This window comes from Belonocnema kinseyi, chromosome 10 (genome assembly GCF_010883055.1).
Source record: "Belonocnema kinseyi isolate 2016_QV_RU_SX_M_011 chromosome 10, B_treatae_v1, whole genome shotgun sequence".
Taxonomy (NCBI): domain Eukaryota; kingdom Metazoa; phylum Arthropoda; class Insecta; order Hymenoptera; family Cynipidae; genus Belonocnema; species Belonocnema kinseyi.
Window position 1 is genome coordinate 33,920,660 of NC_046666.1, and position 21,085 is coordinate 33,941,744.

At 28.0% G+C, this 21,085-nt stretch overlaps 2 protein-coding genes across 3 annotated transcripts in view; one reads left to right on the forward strand and one right to left on the reverse strand.

The window, feature by feature from the left end:
- Window positions 1-21,085, reverse strand: part of LOC117182300 — a 132,191-nt gene that overhangs the window by 38,265 nt on the left and 72,841 nt on the right. The window lies entirely within an intron of this gene.
- The window catches only part of LOC117182297 (unconventional myosin IC), a 94,946-nt gene that overhangs the window by 25,184 nt on the left and 48,677 nt on the right, over window positions 1-21,085 (forward strand). The window contains exon 1 of one of the 2 annotated variants that reach the window (XM_033375431.1): window positions 3,405-4,105. The exons of the other annotated variant lie outside the window; for it this stretch is intronic. The gene's annotated coding sequence lies outside the window, so the exon portion shown is untranslated. Of the gene's footprint in view, window positions 1-3,404; window positions 4,106-21,085 lie in introns of those variants that run through there. 2 annotated transcript variants of the gene reach the window in all.

Consider the following 21,085-nt stretch of genomic DNA (forward strand, 5'->3'; position numbering starts at 1 on the left):
CTATCTAAGGATGGTACTATAGAACGCCACCTCAAGGTAGGCCTAGTGGCGCCATCTCTTGGTCAGGCCGGAAACTTATCAATCCACCCTCGTATTAAAATTAAGTATATAAAGAGTAAACGACTTTAAAAATTGTGGAAACCTCTGGAACTCCCACACACGTAAAAAAGATGCTAGTTTCAATTTTTATTACATTTTTAATTTTCAATGATATGATTTTAATAAGTTCTCGGATTTTTAACCGAAAATAATTAAGTTTCAACCGAAAATAGTTGGATTTTCTTATCAGCTTGTATTCATTCAGTTCGCATTTAACCGAAAAATGGGAGAAAGTGCCCATTTGGAAAAATTCCATGTCAGGTCTGGCTCAGGTCTGGCTTTATTGAGGCTGTCTAATCTGGAAGATCTGATCTGGCCCAGGTCTAGCGTTAGTCTTGCTTAGGTTTGACTTTAGCTAGACCGCTGGAAGATCTGGTCTGACCCAGGACTGGCGCTGATCAGCTATCCAAGAACAATATCTAAACTAATAAGAAATAAGAAATTCACACTAATAATACAAGTATTTTTTCTAATCACCTTGACAGTCTAGCCTGGTCCATGTTTGGCCCTGATTAGCTAAATAAACTTATAGTGAAAAATGATGTTTTTCCAAGTCATTAATAAAGGGAGTTCGGCCAGCGGTTGCTCGGCCTTCAAATAGTGGCTTGCCAGCAAATAAACTATCAGCTGACCATGCAGTGTGGCCTGGAGCTAGCAAAAAAGAACTTCACACTTTTCGCCAGACACAGACCAGACCATCTGGTCTGCATCAAGACTGGAAACCAGACGGTCTGGCCTATGCCGGGTCAGCGTCAGAAGATTTTTCCACACTGGGTGGTGGGGAGTCGTTTAAAATGGGGGGAAATGGAATAGGGGAAAGAGTATGAAATCTGTAATGTTTTTTTTTATATTTGAGTACAAATTTAGTTGAATCAGTAGGTCGAATCCATTGTATGGTAGATTGGCAGTATTTTTGTCAAATGGAATTTATTATCGATAAATTCATTCGTCTATTTTGATTAAAAGTTCATTCATTTTGAATGCAAATACAACTGTATGGTTAAACATTTGTTTCTTTTCATTAAAACTTTGGTTTTAAATGCAATTGTCTGGTTGAAAATAAATTTTTTTAGAAAATTCTTCTGTTTGTTCTTCTATTATTTTCAGGTTTGAAATTCGACTATCTTCTAAAAAATTCATATTTTTTATTTGAATATTCAACTCTTTGGTGGAAAATACAACTGTTTTTGGTTGAAGTCTACTCTTTGGTTTAAATGAACTTCTTTATTGAAAATTGAACTATTTAGATAAAAATTAAACTATTGTGTTTAGAATTCACCTTTCCAGGTTGTTCATTCAACTGTCTTCTAAAAAATTCGCCTTTATGGCTTGAAAATTCAACTATTGGATTGAAGATGCAACTGTTTTTGGTTGAAATATAAACTTTTTTGTGTGGAAATTAGCCCATTAGATTAAAAATTTATTTTGTAGGTTAAAAATCTCACTATTTTCATTAAAATATCAATTATTGGGTCAAAATACAGTCGTCTATTTCGATAGAAAATTCATTCTTTTCAACTGAAAATTTATCTTTTATGGTGGGAAAGTGATTTTTTTGTTAAAAGTTCACCTCTCTTGGTTGAAAATTGTCTTTATTCTTAAAATTTTATCTTTTTTGTTTAAAAGTCAACTGATTAAAGCGTTTCATATTGAGTTTAATATGGTATATATATATATATATATATATTGATTTTATTTAGAAACATTTATTTTCAGAATATTTTGGTCGTTGAAGTCTGCCATTAATTAAAATGTAATAAATATATTATAAATTATCGAGGGGTTGGCCTAGAAATCAAATATCACGAGCATCGTAAAACTGATTAACAGCGAACACAGTTAGAATTTTAATCTACGGAGGTGGTCATAATCATTTCAATGAGGACCAATGATTGTACCTAGGGAGACGTGCTCAGAATTAACTTCTTTCTTCTCATGTCAAATTTCTTTGTTCTACTTGCCTTTTTAAATTAGAAACTTGTTTTGTATACTCGATTACAACCTTTTGAAGTTTTATTCATTTATTAATAAAGGTTTTAATCATACAAAACTTGTACGTAATTTGTATTACAGTTTTCTGCCTATATGCTACTATATGTTACTTTTTCAATAATACCTTTCAGTCATCTACTTTATTTTTATTGAAATATATCACAAATTCGATTTTTTATATTAGTATAAACGCATTGAGTCAAGGAAGAAAGAGATGCTTTTCCTCAGTGGCCTTTTGCGCTTACTTTCCAAGCTCAGCTTTGAATCCAAAAATAGAATCAAACTTATTTCGGTTGGACTCGTGTCTTTGCCCTTTCTTTCTGGTTTCTTTTTTGTCACTCTCCAATGCTTCATTATGTCAAAAAATTTTGACAATTTGTACACACAAAGGGGAATGAAGGTTACGATCTTCAACATATTCTTATTATCTATAGTGATTGCTGTAATCTTTTTATATTATAACCTACTTTTTATCAATGGAGAAATAAAAGTCTGCACCATAAGTTAATTTCGAAACATCTTTTAGCATTCGTGACAAGCGAAAAGAAAACTCATACTATATGGGTAATTATCTACAAACACTTTTTCCTGTCTTTCCAGACTCCTATCCAAAGGAAAAATTTTTTAAACTATTGCCTGTCTTGTGAAAAAACGACTCGAATCTTTCTTTTAGTATGCCTCATAGTAAATCCCAGGGTTATTTTTTATATAAATTTGTATAAAAAAATAGGCTTATAGTTAGAGGAATATAGAAAATTCAAGAAGTTAAAATGATTCAGGATTGCTTCAAATAACTTTGTAGTGTAAATATTTTTCACACTCTTTTTAGTGCTAATAAATTAAATTGAACTACAAAATACAAATTTGAAAAAATTGTTCGACAAAATTTCTCATTATTTATTCAAGATGCAATTCATATTTTCTCTTCCTGAAAATGTTTTATCTTTTTCCTCTTGTGAACAACAACATACCAGAAGACAATGCAATTGCAAGTTCACTGAACGAGAAAGTTGTTAGTCTCAAGAGAATATAGAAAAAAAATGTAAACAGAAAAAGAGTGTCTGAGGGTATAATATATCATCACGTGAAATTTCTCATGTCAGGCCAACGCAACGGTATCCTAAAAAACCGGAAACTGTTCACAATGCACAATACATGGAGCATGTTTCTTTTCCGCTATCTTCGAAGATAACAAGAACGGAATCGACAGTATGCGTTGACAGTTGACGCGATAAGCAAGGCGGAAGTCATTAGAGGTTAACGCTAAAGTGTGCCTATTACCAATGTTCTATGCTGTGCTACGCTAAACCCGATAACAGTAAAGACGCTTGCACTGTATTACTGCCATAAAGTTGCACTGTGAATTAAAATAATTGAGACAATTTTGCATATTTACTGAAAACTTGTTCACAAAACTCATCTGTTTATATAATAATTTGAAAAATAATGCAACATTTTGCACGGAAAATTTGTTCGCGGTACAGAAATTAGGCCGTTGAACGAAACGGTATTTTAAACTGTGATATATTGTAAAAAGGGTGTCTTAAGAGGATAGTTAATTTTATAATTTTATGATCTGACGTCTCATGTGATTTTTAATTTTTTGCTTACGGTAAAAGTCTTCAAAAGGGACACTCAGTCCGAACATCGAGAGTATCAGGCTGACTATATTTCAGCTTTTAACTACGGGACAGCCGTACCATCCGACGACTGTCAAAATGTAATTGTTAGCTTCACCATCCCAGAGTTTAAAATTGAAAATCCTAGAGTGCAGAATTGACGATCCTGATGTGTAAACTATATTATCCCGGGAGCGTTAACTTGATTATCTCAGAGTGTGAACCTAATCATACCAGAGGGTCAAATTTATTATCTATTGTTCTTCTCCCGTCATATATATACATAGGAGTAAGAGAGACAAAATTTTGAGCACGTTTTCGGATGAAGAAGAGACAGGTGTGATGTAGCCACTTCTGATTGACAATCCTACAGGGCCGCTTTCATTATCCTGAATGTAAGTCTATAAAACCTATGGATATTAAAACAGACTATTAAATTATAAAATATGCTCTGTCTGTCATTGAATTTTTTATGAATTGCACTTAGTCTAGATAATCAAACTACCCATCTATGTTTAGACATTCAAAGTTTGACTATCCATTTTTCTCTGTATATTAAATGCAATTGCGTTCATTTAAATTGTTTAATCATGCAGGCAAATTATATTCAAGTCGTATACTGATATATTTTTGAACAAATCTTTAATGATCTGCATCTTCTAATATATGATTGTTTTTAGAAAAAAATGATCACTCTTGGGTAATTCGGACCTGCTCTATTTATTGGTACAAAAATATCAATAATTTTAATTACTTATATGGAAAAATATAGGCAGTCTTGACATTCATGCGCAATAAGTAGGCCGGCTCGTGTGACGAGCAAAAACCTATATCTATACCAGATAGGTTTTCCGAAGGAGTTTCTCGGCGCCCAGTTGACTTTCCCAAACTGAAATTCGTTTAGTAAGTAAAATTCAAAATCGTCAGTGATGTGGAAAGATATCAAAAATCTTATTTTTTTACTTTTTTCAAACTTTTTACAATTTCTTTGCGAGAAAGGGTGTGTTTGATGAAAAAATTAATGCAACAGAAAATAAGTCTTTTATAGAGGTCTGCAACTTCTGTTGGTAAAATTTTGCAATACAACCAATAATTCTGAAGTAAATAAAAAAAAACATGGTTTTCGGGTTTTTCCGGGCAATTTTACCAGAATTTCTCAGAAAAGTATTATTTTATAGTTTTTTATTTTCTAAAATTTTTATTTTACGCTGCTAAAAGTTTGTCCTCAACATTTTAAATTCAAGGTATCTACCATGCCTGCAAAATCTGGATTTTTCAAAGAATTTTTATATACCTGGAAAAACCTGGAAATGTCACAAATTTTTTTTTAATCAGGGAACTTTTCCACGTGCGTGACTAATTTAAAAAAAATTGCAATATAAAATACAGTAAAAATGATTGTTCATTTATGAAAGTAGCTTTATATTACTATATATAACTATTGTGTTAAAAACTCGTTTTTTCTGTTTGAAATTAATTTTGTTAACTGAATATTGAACTATTCTAATTTTTGGTAACATTTATCGGTTTAGTTGAAAACGCATCTTATAAGTTCAAAATGATTGCTTTGGTTTAAAATTCAACTATTGCAGTTAACGATTCATTATTTTAGTTAAAAATTTATAGTTTGTTTAAAAAAAAATTCAAAGAAAATATAACTATTCCATTTTTGGTTAAAAAATCTTTTGATTTTTGTAGAAAATTAATATTTTTGTTTTTAAAATTCATCTTTTTTGATGAAATTCAAGTATTCCAATAAAAGTTCATAATTTTGTTTGGAAATTTATCTTTTCGGTTGAAAATGTAATTAATCCAGTTAAATAATCCTTAATTTTAGTTGAAAATTCATCTTTTTTTCGTTGAAAATAAAACTACTTGGTTGAAAGTTAAACTCTTTCCTTAAAAATTCATCTTTTTGGTTTAAAATTTATTTGTTGCAGTTGAATATTTATAATTGCAAGTGAAATATTATCAGTTTGTTTGAAAATTTGCATTTTCTGGTGGAAAATTAATTATTTTATGTGAGAATTTAACAATTACATTTTTAGTTGAGAAATGATCTTTTTTAGTTAAAAATTCGAAAATTCAAAAATCTTTCATAGTTCAAAATTCAACTCATGCTGAAAATTGATATTTCTTATTTCAAAATTCAACTGTTTGGTTTCAAAATGCATCTTTTTAGTTGAAAATTCAACTATTGCAGTTCATGATCAATTATTTTAGTTACAAAGTGATCAGTTTGATTAAAAAAATTTTTAAAGAATACTTAACTATTCCATTTTTGTATAAAAAAAAAATTTTTTTTGTAGAATATTAATATTCTTGTTTTAAAAATTCAACTTTTTTAGTGAAATTCAAGGACTCCAATTAAATGTTCATAATTTTATTTGTAAATTGATCTTTTTCGTTGAAAATGTAATTATTCCAGTTGAATATTTCATAATTTTAGTTAAAAATTCATCTTTTTGTTTAAAATTCAACTATTTCGTTGAAAATTCAATTATTTCGTTGAAAACTCATGTATTTTGTTGAAAATTCGTCTTTTGTGGTAGAAAATTAATCTTGTTATTTGCAAATTCATCTTTTTTTCGTTGCAAATATAAATACTTGGTTTAGAGTTAAACTCTTGTCTTAAAAATGCATCTTTTTGGTTCAAAATTTATTTGTTGCAGTTGAAGATTTATGATTTTAATTGAAATATTATCAATTTGTTTTAAATTTATTTTTTTCTGGTGGGAAATTATTTATTTTATCTGAAAATTTAACTATTTCATTTTTAGTTGAAAAATGATATCTTTTAGTTCAAAATTCGACTATTTAATTGAAAATTGATCTTTTTTAGTTGAAATTCAACTATTTGGTAATTTCGAGACAAGTTTCAGATATGAATTGTTGTGTTTTTAGCATTACTTAATTATTTAATTCATCGATGGTGCTTATATATTTAAGCATATCTTGTAATATAAGTTTTCATGGTTTTCTAAATGAAACATTTTAATTGAATGGAAAATTATACCTTAAAAAAGCTTGACATATCTGGAAAAAACTGGAATTGTCAGGGAATTTTCTTTTAGGATTTCAGTAGACATCCTGAAATGACCTCTACTAAAAATGCAAAGAATCTTCTTTAATAGTTATGGTCTTTTCTCGTATTAGAGTCAGATTTTATTTTTGAATCAATAAATTATGAGATCTTTTAGATCATTTTTCCTTTCCCCTATTATAAACACATACAACTGTTTATATTTTCATAGACTTTTGACATATTTCAAATAATTACTATAATTAAATATACATAAATTACGATAACCTATACATACATGAATGATATGGTTTATCATAATAATTCTATATAATGCAGTTCTATTAAGTTCGTTCAGATCGCCCCTTTGAAAGACACACAACATAATGAAAGTCATTGCAAGTATTCTTTTGCGGACCCAATCGCCTGATGGTCGATAGTAACGAATGAATACAATCGATTAAGGTCCCCATGTGCGACGTGAAAGTCGATAAATAGACACCGGAAGTGGGTTCAACAAGTCTTTATAATCGAATTATTCGATCTATTGACTAACCTTGCAAAAATTTTAGGATGGATGGCAGTAGGTCGATCGTATATACATATTACATACAAAAGAGCAGGTAACCCATTTCCGGAAACCGGTTGGACTTTGACGATTTTTCCTTCAAGATTCATGTCAACTCATCCTTAGTTTTCACAGCTGCTTTTCAATTCACTTTTCCAATCGCTAATTAATATGAGAAATATCATACGGAGAAAAGTGAATTATCCTGTGACCATAATATAATCATAATTTTTTAAGTTTTACTTACGATACGAAACATTTATCATAAGCTACATGAAGTAAACGACTAATGTCGACAAGATTTTTTTAAGTTTATCATACAAATATTTTTACGCCTAGCAGCTCAAAAAGATAACAGATTTTTTACGTTAATATCTGTATGTTTCGCGGTATTATCTTATTAAACATCCATTTTTATCCGTATATTAGCGCGTATAATCTATCATCTTTTTTAATATGATGATGATGCTAAATATAGTCTCTAGAGGTTAATTTTTTATAATGTTCAGAAATTAAATCACAACATCTTAGATTTTACAAACATTTATGTGTTCATTTTATATGTTCATTGAGAATCTGATGGTATGTTATGGCGCGTGCCATATGGTGTCATAATTTACATCTACTCGCATGGTTAAGGCAAGTAGTCGAACTTCCAAACAAAACCGTTGAATCCTCGGCCAAAACAGTTTCATTTTCAAACAAACGATTAATTTTCTACCAACAAAGATGAATTTTTAATAAACATCGGAATATTTATAATTTTTATTAGGAAAATTAAAATTTCTTTTAAAAAAACGTAATTTTCTATAAAACAGTAGAATTTCCTATCAAATAGATGAATTTCCTAGACTAGATTTTTCAATTTTTATTTCAAAAAGACGAATTTTCTACAAAGCAGTTAAATTTTTAACCGAAAAATATGATTGTTCAACAAAAAAGTTCATATTCAACCAAATCGTTGAACTTTCAACCAAACTTCTGTATCTTAGTCTAGAAAAATAGTTTTTAAGAAAATACTTCAAAATACATAAATTTGCAATAAAATAGTTTAATTTTAAACCAAGTAGTTAAATTTTAGAACCAAAAAAATTATCTTAATGCCAAAAATAACGAATTTTTAACAAAATGAATGGAATTTCAATCATGTAGTTGAATTTTCAATTTAAAAGGATAAATTTTCAGCCAAAAAAAAATTCAATCAGGTAGTTAAATTACAATATGAAAAAAGTTAAAAACATTCTGGTACTTTATTATTCAATATTTCAACTTTAATCAAGTACGACAATATATAAAAAAGCTTTCAACAAATTACACAAATGCACAAAATTCCATGTATAATTATAATATAAGTAATATAGGTATAATATAATAATATATAATATAATATGAGTATAAGAACTAATTCTAATCATATTGTGGAATTTGCAACTAAATGGTTGCATTTTGAACCAAACAGAATGATTTTTGAACCGAATAATACATTTTTCGTACGAAAAAGAATCAATCGTTGAACAGAAATTTAATAGTAGAATTATCAACCGACAAGAATGAACTTTGAACCTTAAACGGTTGAATTTTCTTATTATATTATATTAATTCAGATCGCATGTAAGTGCAATAGTCAGCTTGAAAATTGATTTTTTCTCTGAAAATTAAGCAATTTGATTGATAACTTATTTTTTTTGGCTGAAAATTAACTTTTTTTTAAATTTATGTTTTCGGGATCAAAAGTCAAATTTTTCCTTAAAAATTATACTTTTTAACTTGAAAACTCAACCTTTCTATTAAAGAATCAACTCTTTTGACAACAAATTATTTTTTTACTTTTTTATTGTAAACGAGATTGTAAATTGAGATCTCTTGGTCGAAAATTACCTTTTTTGTTGAAAATTTATTTTTTCGGGATTAAAGTCAAAATTTTTCGAAAACATTCGACTTTTTAACTTGAAAATTCTACTATTTCATAAACATTAAAATTTTTTTTAGAAAATTATTCTTTTTTTTTAAATTCTTTGGTTTGAAAATTTATGTTTTTAACTGAAAATTTATCTTTTTTTATTAGAAACTTTAACTATTTGGTTGAAAGTTCATATATTTTGTTAAAAATTCGCCTTTTTCGACAGAAAACTTATCACCTTGGTTGAGAATTCATGTTTTTTGTCTTTTGTTGTTAAAAGTTCATCAATTTAATTGATAATTCATCTCTTTTGGGAGAAATTTAATTTTTTTTGGTTGAAGATTTACCTATTTTATTGAATATTAATATTTTTTAATTGAAATATTAACTGTTAAGTTTTTTGTTCAGGCTCAATATTTTTTGCTTGATAATTCAACTACTTGTTTAGAAGTTGAACTAATTTGTTCGAAAACAATTCTTTGGTTGAACGATCGTCATTTTATTAAAAAATTCATCTCTTTGCTTGAAAATTCGACTATTTTGTTAAAAATTATTTGTGTTTCGTTGAATATTTATCTTTTAGAATATAATCTTTAACCATTTGGTTGAGAATTCATGTAAGAAAATTCGTGTTTTTTTTAGACCATTAATCTTCGTCGATGAAAAATTTTCTTTACGGTTAAAAATTCATCTATTTTCTTAAAATTTAGAGCTTTTCGTATTGAATTTAAAATGTTACCTACGATTATTTTATTTTAAAGAATGTATTTCCGTAATTATTAAATTGTTTTGATTTATAATTTTCAGGTTGCCCAGTTCATATTCGAAAGCATCGAAATATAAATACGACAGTTAAGTGTCCAAGATTTATTTAACTTGAAAAAATAAATGAATTTCATTTATGTGAATATTATTTGCAAAAAATATTCTAGTAATTATGAGCTTAGTGTATTATTATAAATTAGTCACTTTTTCTTCTTTTTTTAACTGCTTTTTTAACTGCTTTTCTATAGCAACTCTGCAGATTATAAAATATTATAATCCAGGATATTATCCATTAATATATATTCGTTAACATCCAGATATTGAAGTTTTAATTATCTAGATAGTTGTCTCATAGTTAGCAGTCCAAGATTATATCTAGTATCATATTTTTATTACCTTGTATAATCCATTTATCTCAGTGCAGACTGAAACTTTCTATTGGGAGAAAATGTTATGCAAAAACCGTTTAATAAAAACAAATAAAAGCTTGTTTATGCTGCACAATTTGCTTATGCACAAAATAATAATGAGTCTCCTATTGTTTGTCGTATTTTTTAAGACTTCGCAGGAAAGAATCCGCATGCAATATTAATGAGCTTCCCCTTCAAACAACTCGGAAATCGATTATGTAATGATGAAATATCAAAGTGCACTCTCCTTCCACCATAAAAACAAATAAGGATGGGGAAAAATGACAAGTGCAGACCATATGTTTCTTACACGCGTGAATCGGTATTATTGGAATGGTACTTAACACTTTCGAAATGAGGGTGCAACAGCAAATATCTTTATCTAATGAGGAAGGGAAAATGTTATTTTAGTGAAATGTGAATTCATATTTCCTTGCATATGGTGCGACAAATTTTTCAAAACTATAAACGTTTTCGGAAAGAACTTAGAAACAACTCAAAAATATAAAAAGTTGTACATTTTTTGTTTAATGTAGAACTTTTTAAATTGCAGACTTTACATACATCCTCCTTCCCCTCTTGTACCCCTTTTTTTAAATTTACTTTTTTTCTCTATTTTCAAGAAAATTCCCCTTTTTAGACTTTTTCCCAGTTTTTCGCTTAATTACGAAATAAATTAACAGAGTCCAATAAGAAAACCCAACTATTTTTGGCCGAATATTCAACTGTTCTGTTGAATATTCATCTTTCTGGGTAGGACATTTATTCTTTTGGATATATTGCTGGTATAGAATTCATCTCTTCTGGTTTAAAATTAAACTATTTTGTTAGAAAGACATCTTTTTTGTTCGAAACTTTTTAATTGAAAAGTCTTTTCTTTTTCAATATTTTGTAGTTGAAAATATAACTACTTGGTTAAAAGTTGAAATACTGTCTAAAAAATTACTTTTCAGGCTCAAGATTCGTCTCTTTGGTAGAAAATTCAACTGTTTTGTTAAACATTTGCCTTTTTGAGTAGGAATTGATGATTTATGTTTTTTTAAGTAATCTTTTTCGGGTTGAAAATTTGACTATTTTGTAGAAAAGTCGCCTTTTTGGCTTGAAAATTACTTAATTTGGTTGAAAATTAAAATGTTTTGACGAAGATTAGACTATTCTGGTGAAAAGTATTCTTTTCGGGTTGAATTTCATGGTTATTATTTTTAATTAAAATATTTGTTGCTAGAAAATTGATGTTTTTTAGTTAAAAACTCAACCATATGATAGAATTGTCATATATTTTGTTGAACATTTGTCTTTTTTTCTTCAAAATGAATCTCTTGTTTGAAAAATCATATTTTCAGGTTAAAAATATAACTATTTTGTAGAAAGTACGTCTTTTTAGGTCGCAAGTTAAATAATTTACTTCATTTTGATTTTTTTCTTCCTTTACTAAAAAATCGTTCCTGGTGCCAAATTCTACACTTTTTTTAGCTTGAAAATCTTTTTTTTTTAATTTCTTTTTTGCGGGTTGAAAATTCATTTCTTTTGTTAGAAAAATCGTTTTTTTAAAGTTAAAAATCATTTTTTTTTCACTGAAAATGTAAATATTTAATTTTTGGTTAAAAATTCAACTTATTTCGTAAAACATTCATCCGTTTAGTTGAAAATAAAGTTTTTTGTTGACCATTCATAATTTCGGGTTAAAAATTAATTAAAAATTGTTTTATAGAAAATACGACTGTTGCTTGAAAGTTCAACTATTTAGTTGCAACTGCGCCACTATTTGATTGAAAATTCAACTAATTAGTTAGAAATTCACCTTTCTTTTTAAAAATTCATCTTCTCCGGTTTAAAAGTTACATTTTTTTCGAAAACATTCGATTTTTTAACATGAAAATCCGTTCCTTTTTTGGTTAGAAAATTCATGTCTGATTTCATTTAAGACAATAATTTCCCCTATTATTCCAATATTTTTGTGAAACTCACCCTCTTTCTGCTATTTTGAGAGAATTTTGAGTTGATAAAGAGAGAAAAATTTCTTTTTTCGTAATCTATACAAAAATTGCGTTAATAACAAAATGAAATTTTCTTCATGAGACTTGTTCGAATTCAATAAATTTACTGTTCAGTGTAAAATGCATAAATGGATAAATATTCTGCACTCGAGATAATTACTCTGAAACGGCAAACTTTGAAGACAAATACTAAAAACATAATAAATTAGGTATCAGAATGGATAAAAGTACGAATATAGATATAGCTATTTTTTATGCGATCACCACTTGCAAATAATTTATTTATCGAACCGTATAAAATCACGAAATGACAGATTGCAATTAATATAAACGTGACCCTAATTGCTTCATGAAAAAATTCAGCAATCACTTTTCGCAGACAATCTCTTGTTCTTGCTTTATTGTATAGCCGATATAAGAATTTATATTGGTCATTTAATCTTGAATGCAAAATAAATGCTGGTATTTTAATTGCTAGACAGTACATATTTGCATAATTTTATGAGGGTATTTGTGCAATTTGTTCTAACGAAATGGAAAATTGCAGGTAATTAGTTTTTAAAAGTGTGACCTCCTGACAAAGAAAAATGCAGATTAAAATAATTATGGTTTTTCTTAATTCATGAATATGACAGACAAACACAAAATAATTCTATTATTTTCGATTAAATAGATCATATTATTTAGAAATTTAGTTACTTTTTTATCTATTAGTAATAGTGATAATAATAATTAATAATATAGAAGTTGGTTCGTAGTGATGCTTTTGGGTTTTCATTATTTTATTTGAGATTTGTGTTCGATTACAAAGTGACGGTTTATATTATTTTAACGTTTCAAAAGTAATTTAAAAAATTTTTTAATTGGTGCACCGAATAAATTTTAAATTTACAAATGTAGATCGTAATTATAAATTTGGATAAACCCTTCAATTTTTCCCTTTCAGGATTAAAATTTAATAAACAGATTGTAAAAATGAGTGTTTTAAAATTTTAAATAATATGTAAATTTGGATAGTAATTATATATTTTGATATTAAATTATTTCTTTAGATTAACTCATAAATCATTTCACCCATACAAGTTTTAAAATGTTTTACTGCGCCGATAATTTTTTTCGCTAATAATTTAAATTTTATAATAAGAAACAAATAATCTTTATTCGTTTAAAGAGATTCTTTAAATTTATTTAGTTTGTTAAATTCGTTATATATTTGGGATTAATTCTAAATCTTCGAAATTGTACAGCAAAAGGAAACTAATAAATAGAAAGTAATATTTTTGAAATAAATATATTTGACGTTTCACTTAGGTTCTTTGATTTTGTGTTCCAATTCATAAGTTGTTTTTTTATGACTTGAAAGACTTGAAATCAAGAACAAGACTTCGACGTTTTTGACTTCTGATATTAGTTTCAGTAAAAATAATTAAGTCCCTTAAATCTATTGTAATTACAATTTTTTAACTTTTTAATGATTCTTTAACCTTGTTAGCTTATTATATTTAAAATTAAGTCTGAATTAAAATATTATGACATTTCTATGACATTCCACTTTTTAAATAATTAAAAAACCGCAAATTTAACAATTTTAAATATTAGCTCTCTCTTCATCAACTTTCAGATTAGAACTTTAAACATTAAATTATTTCGCAATGGAATTGTTTAATATTAAACAAGTTTGAATTAAAAGCAATTAAAATAGAATGATTTTATATTAAAACATTGAAACATTATTTGGTTTCATTTTTAAGTCTTTCAAAATTCTATTGTTACAAAATATTTATATTTCAACTATAAAATATGAGTTTTATATCATATTTCTCTTATAAAATAATTGCTTCTAATCACGAAAATATCATAGGGAATCAATTATAGGAAAATTAGTATAGGTATATGCTCAATTTCCTATGAAAAATTAAACAATTTTATTAGTTAATGGATTATTTATCTATCCCAAATTTCTTTGTATAATTTTGCCAGGTACATTAACGTTAATCATTTTTATTATTAGAAACATTATTTTGATCCGAACGACGCAAAAATTATGTGAAATGATTTTTAAATTCAAATACTTCCAAATTGTAGGATATAAAATCGAAAGCATGATGTTTAGCTTGAATAAACGTTTGAAATTAAAATATTTAAAATTAAAAAACTGAACATAAGTGGATACATCCCAATTCAAAGCCTTCAATATTAAATAACCTGTAAATTAGGAATGCCTCAAATTTTACACTTTCAAATATTTTCAAGCTATAAACATTGAAAAATTTTTATTTTCAGGCCTAACAATTTAAAAAGTGGCATTACTAACAAGGATTTAAAACTGAAAATCAATCAATTTTAGGATGGACCATTTTAAAAATTCTAAAGCGTTTAAAACTGAAAAATGTTGAATTTGAAGTGGTGGAAAAACATATTATTTAAAATTTAAAATTCACAGCTTTCAGAGCATGAAAATGATAAATTTAATTTCTTTTTTTAAAATTGAATGTTTTATATTTAGAGCAATGAAAATTTGTTATAGAAAAATTAATTTTTAAAAGTTTATGCATAAAATGTAAGGGTTCAAAGGTGGATATTTTTGAATAAAATTAGATATCTTAACAATTGAAAACTTTAATTATAAATCTACAAAACTGAAATAACGTTTAAAATTTTGCACCTGCAAATTTTAATATTTTTTTAACAATTGCACAATTCCGTAAAAGCATTAATAACTGAATATTTTAAAAACAGTTTTTCAATTTTCCAAGCCCTTTTCTAAATTAAGCAGTGAAAAAATTTCCCTAAGGAGCCAACTTTTAGAATGCTTGAAAAATGAAAATGAGTGATTTTATTTCATGAGGAAAGAATCTAAATACATATATTTCCGGTTTGAGGAATCAACTTACGCTGAAAATTCATTTTTTTTGGGTGTTCAAATTCAGTTTTTTGAACGCTCAATTCAACTATTACATTTTTTTGTAAAAATTGATAATTTGTAGTTTAAAATTTATATATTTTATTTAAAAATTAATTTTTTTGTTAAAAATTCACATTTTCGGTTGAGGATTAATATTTTTCGATCGATAATTCAACGACTTGGTTGAACTTCTGTCTTAAATATTAAACTTTTTTTTGTAAAAGGCACATAATTTTAGTTTAAATTTAACTATTTTGTTAAAAATTTAACTATATTGTTAGAAATGTAACTATTTTGTTCAAAGTTTAATTATTTTATGAAAAAGTAATCTTTTCTGGTGGAAAATTCACTGTTTTGTTGCACATTCGTCTGTTTAGATAAAAAATTCTCCCTTTTATATGAAAAATTTAATTGTTTACAAAAAAATGTCTTCTTGGCTTAAAAATTCAACGTTTCAGTTAAAACGCAATTTTTTCGCTCCAATTTTAATTGTTTTTTGTTAAAGAATTCGAAACATTGGTTTACTGAACTATTTTCTACAAAAATTGTCTTCTTGGCTTGAAAACTGAACACTTTTTATCATTCAAAATTGAATTATTTCGTATTTGATAATGTTCAGAAGTGAACATTTCAAACTCAATGCCTCGAATTATTTTTTAAGTGTTTAAACTGGAAAATATAAAATTGTAATAATAGTAATCTTGTTTTATATTTGTATATTATTAATTGACAATGCAATGTTCTGACGTGCTGTAGCGCGCGTGTACTATACTGCTAGTTCTTTATAATTTAATTGAAACTTTTTAATGTCGCGTGATTGCCTGCACGCGACAGGGTCAAACAATGAGAACCAACAATTGATGCTTGACTCTCGACTTTATAAATATCTGGTAAACTTTCACAATAACCGAAGCCCGAAGGTGATTTCTTAGTCATCAAGGCAGGTTCACGAACAGCAAGTGAGTGACTCAGCCTCTGATGCAGAAAAAATCAGAGAAACAAGGAGTTCCTTAAAACGCTTCATACTCTAAATTTAGAATTGCACTCTTGTTTGCAAACCAATCTGCAACCATGAATTGCCTTTCTTGATTCATTCAAATTTTTACTGAATCAGAGAAATGCATTGTCATACGTTATAAAACAAAACGGTACGTATAAACTCAGTAAACAATTTGGTTCATTGAAACAAATTTTTGTTGGTTCAGCCATAGAATATTGTTATTAAATGGACAACAAATTATTTGGTTGACCCAACTTAATTTTTTTTGTTGTTTTTAATCAAATATTTTGGTAGATACAGTATTTAGTTGATTTAACAAAAAAGTTTGTTCGTCCAATCAAATATTTTGTTTAATCAACGAAAATTGATTCAACTCAACAAAAATTTCATCTGTTTCTGAAAAAGCGGTTTTTCTGGTCTAAGAAAATGTTTTTTTTTCTGAGTGTGGAATAGGCTGGTTCAAAAAAGCAATGTTAATTCGAATTTCGTTTGGGGGAATCTCTCATTTTGTAAGGTTTCCAAAAAACCAAATCCGTATATTTTTTCGATTGGGAGTATTAAATGAAGCTACTCAGCCTCTCTATTTCCGCATAAGAATAACATGGGGGAATACCCCATATCTATAAATATGAGACTGGAATGCGTAATTTTCAGTCAAATGAGTCAAATTACAGAAACCTTTTAAAATAACTTTCTCGAATATGCGATATGAATCGATTTTTTATTTAAAATATACCCCTGCCAGTATGCCCCAAAGACCACCCTCTTAACGAGGATCAAGTATTTTGCGGTATTGTTCGTAAATATTAATTTTGTGTTGTTTTTCTCACAGACAATTTTTAATGTTGTCTAAAATTCTTATGTTTTTATTATTAATTATTAATTATGTCAACAATTTCCATTCATTTAAACAATACTTTTTCGAAAAAAATATAAAATTTACTCCTTCTATGAGTAACTTGAACTATTTAATTTAAATCAGAAATCAACACGAACTATCAACTAATTTGAAGGGTGTCTACTCGTCCCGAAATTCGGAATGACTAGGCTAATATTTTTTATAGTCTATCCCCTTTTCCAACTCCTCCAATATTTCGGGTTGACTAGACTTACCCTAACTAGGTAGGGGGCCATCCATATACCACGTGGACAGTTTAGGGAAGTGTATGGCAAAATTCCACGCTTGTCCACGAGCGGGTCCGAGGGGGTCGGGCTAGAATCCACGTGGACACTCGGTCTCCTACACTGTAAAAATATTTTTTAGCACCAAGTAAATGCATTTACTTGAATCCTATTTCTTAGCATCAAGAAAATATTCTTCAACACAAGTAATTTTTATTTAAACCAGGCATATATCTTTTGTTATCTAAAAAAATGAATTCTTTGGCTATATTTTCTTGATTGAGATACATATTTCTTATATTTAAGAAAATGATTTCCTTAATTCAAAAGGCCTAGATTCGTTGAAATGTGATTTGTCTTTCAAAGAAATATGTATTTGATTCAAAGATTTCGATTCTTTGAACTAATTCGGGATACGTTTGAATCAATAATTTTTCCATACTTGAATCAAGAATTTAGGTTTATTTAAATCAAAGAAATAATAATTTAATTCAAAATAATATTAATTGAATTACAGTATATATTTTTTTGTCACAAAGGGTTCATGCATTCATAGCAATGGAGCATTTGTTCAGATGAAAAAGGTATTGTATTTACATAAATTCTTACTTCTTCAATGGAAGAAAATATTTCATTTGATTACTAAAATTAAATTATTCATAACAAATAAACATTTATTACAACGAAGTAATCATTTTTTAAGGCATAAACTTAACACTTTGGCGTCATTTGTTCAAATTGAGTACTTCTTTAGATCAAAGAAATATATTGTTAAATTAAATATCCATGTTTTTGATTTAAAGAAATATTACTTTGGCATTTATGGCGAGGTTTAAATACTGTTTTCCGCCTTAGAATTTCCATGTCACGTTAGCCTATAAACTATTTGCTTGACCTCAAAATACATTTCTTTCCTTTAATTCATATTTCCGCATCTCAAAGAAATATTTATTCCAATTCATGCGACATTCATTTGGAACAATGAATCATTCATTTGGTATAAAATGTATATTTTTTGTCTTAAATTAATATTTCTTTGATTCAAAGAAATATTTTCCTTCGACCAACAGGTCGTATTTATTTGCCTCTGATAAATGTTTCTTTGCAAATAAACAGGACTTTCACTTACTTCAGCCAAGTAAAATTCACTTGGTACGAGTAATCCTTTTTTTCAGTGTAAATATGTGAAAAATATGCTGAAATCAGACAAGGTATACTCGAGGTACACTCGAATTTTTTATATTGTGCTTTGAGGACCAATAATATCTATATTTTCATAAAATACATCCACGTGGGTAGATTAGGGAGGGGGGGGGGGTGTTTGTCAAAATTCCATGGCTGTCCACGAGGGGGTATCAAAAAGTGGTGAAAAATTATCCACTTGGTACATGGATGGCCCCTAGGTCATTTCTTTCAAACGAGTGAAATTTATTCAGTTTTATGGAACAACTTTTTTTCAACAAATTGAAATGGTTTAACAAATTATAGGGAAGTACCCGTGTAGAAATTCAAATCGGGAACTAGTCTGGTTCCCGAACATTCGACCTCACTTAAAGTCGGGGGCTAGTCGGGTCATCTGACTAGCCCCCGACCAGTACTGTCACGGTTGATTAGTTGGAGGTTAGTCAGATGACCCGACTTATCCTAGTCGGGGCCTGATCGGGTACTAGTAGGGGTCATATGATAATACATCCGCCGCGTAGAATATTAACCAAACTCCCCAAAATTTGTGGAACATACCCTAAAAGTTTGTCAAAATACTTATTATTTACGGAAATCTTCATAAACTTTTTTGAAACATTTAATAGTGCTCAAATTTACCCAAGATTTAATGGGGAACATATCCTACGCTTAAAAATGCATAAATTTATGTAACTAAAATTCCCCAAAATTTGTGGAAGTTTAATATAAAAAACAAAAACTTCAGCTGGAAGGCAGCAATGGAAGAGCTTCGTTCTGAAGGAACCGCCATGTTGGTCACGGTAGTCTCTGGTCCAGGTAATTATGCTTCGTTACGTGTGGACTGCTGTCTTAAATACTCGACGCGTCATTTATGTTGCGCGAGAGGCGGCACGTCGCGCCCTTGCGGATTTTCTTTAAAGCTACCAGTCCAGAACCGCAAGACTCAAATGAAGGTGTTAGTGAAATCTGAACTGTACTGTGCTTAATAGTTTACTACTAGGGTACTAATCTGCACTGCACTGATAAATCAAAAACTTTTTCTCTTTCCAATTTCAACTACATGAAGGATTAGACTTTATTTACATATGGCAAACCTTTCAGATCAATTTAAAAATAAGCATCTGTACTAATTTGGAGTCTTATGACTTTCGGCAGACTTTTCACCTACATCTATATGTATCTTTTCTAATATGGATTTTTTTTAAATTCCATACAAAGGTATTTATAAATGTTCCTAGAAATTCGTAATTTTCTAAAAATTATTTTAAAAAATATTACGTCTTTTTGAAGATTTTGATCGTTGTTTTTATAAAAAGTTGCCTTTCGTACAAAATTATTCACTTAATAATTATTTATTAAGCATATTTGAGATGAATTTAACATTAATAAATATTTTCTGCAAAAAACGGTGTAAAATTATTGTTAAATATCTTTTTAGTGTTTTAGAATTTAAAAAATCATTAGTGAACAAAAAGGCCCGACTAGCCCTAGATCAACCACCGACCAGGCCCCGACTGAAATTTTGACAACAAAAAGCCCAACTAGTCCCCGATTAGTCCCCGACTGGGTACTTTGTCAACATTAATAACCCGACTAGCCCCCGATTAGTGACCGATTTGTAATAGGGCCAGATGGGGTTATTTCCACACGGGTAATCAAAAGTTTTGTTTACATTTGGTAAAAAAAAAAACTTTTCTGAATGATTCTATAGTCAAAAGTTACAATTTCAGTAGATCCAAATTATTGAAACAATTATGAAAATAAAGTAAATAGATCGTGTTAATCTTTGATGTAAACTATTTACACAATTTTTCATTGTGAATTTTCTAAATTAAACATTTCTCAATTAAAAGAATAAACAGGTTAATTTTGTATCAAATAGTTGAATTAAAAAATTCAATTTACAGATTTAAAAAATTATTTTTTAAACAAAAACAAATTAATTTGCATATAAAATTATGAATATTTTACTAAAACAATAAACTTTAAAATGAAAATAAAAAACATTTGCATTTAACCAAAAAAATTGAGTTTTCAACAAAATACTTTAATCGTGAACCAAAAAAAGTTATTTTTAACTAAACAGTTTCGTTTTTAATAAAAAAATTATTTTTTAATAAAAAAGACGAATTTCTAACAAAACACTTAAATTTTCCACTAAATAGTGGAAAGAAACAAAGAAGTTACTTTTCAACCGAAGCAGAATAATTTTTAACCAGAAAGTAGAATAGATGCAGATAGGAATAGAAGAATGTTTAACGAAATAGTTGAGTTTTCAATGAAAGAAATTTTTTACTCAAGAAAGGAATCAAATTTCATGACAAAAAGACGAATTCTTAACAAAACAGTTAAATTTTTAAACAAGAAGTATGACTGTTTAACAAAATTATAGAAATCTTAGCAACAAAAAATTAATTCTGAACTAAAATAATAATAACCAGTGATAACCCCTATCTAAATAGGAATTTCGATAATTTATTGACTAAAGAATGTTGTGAATAAAC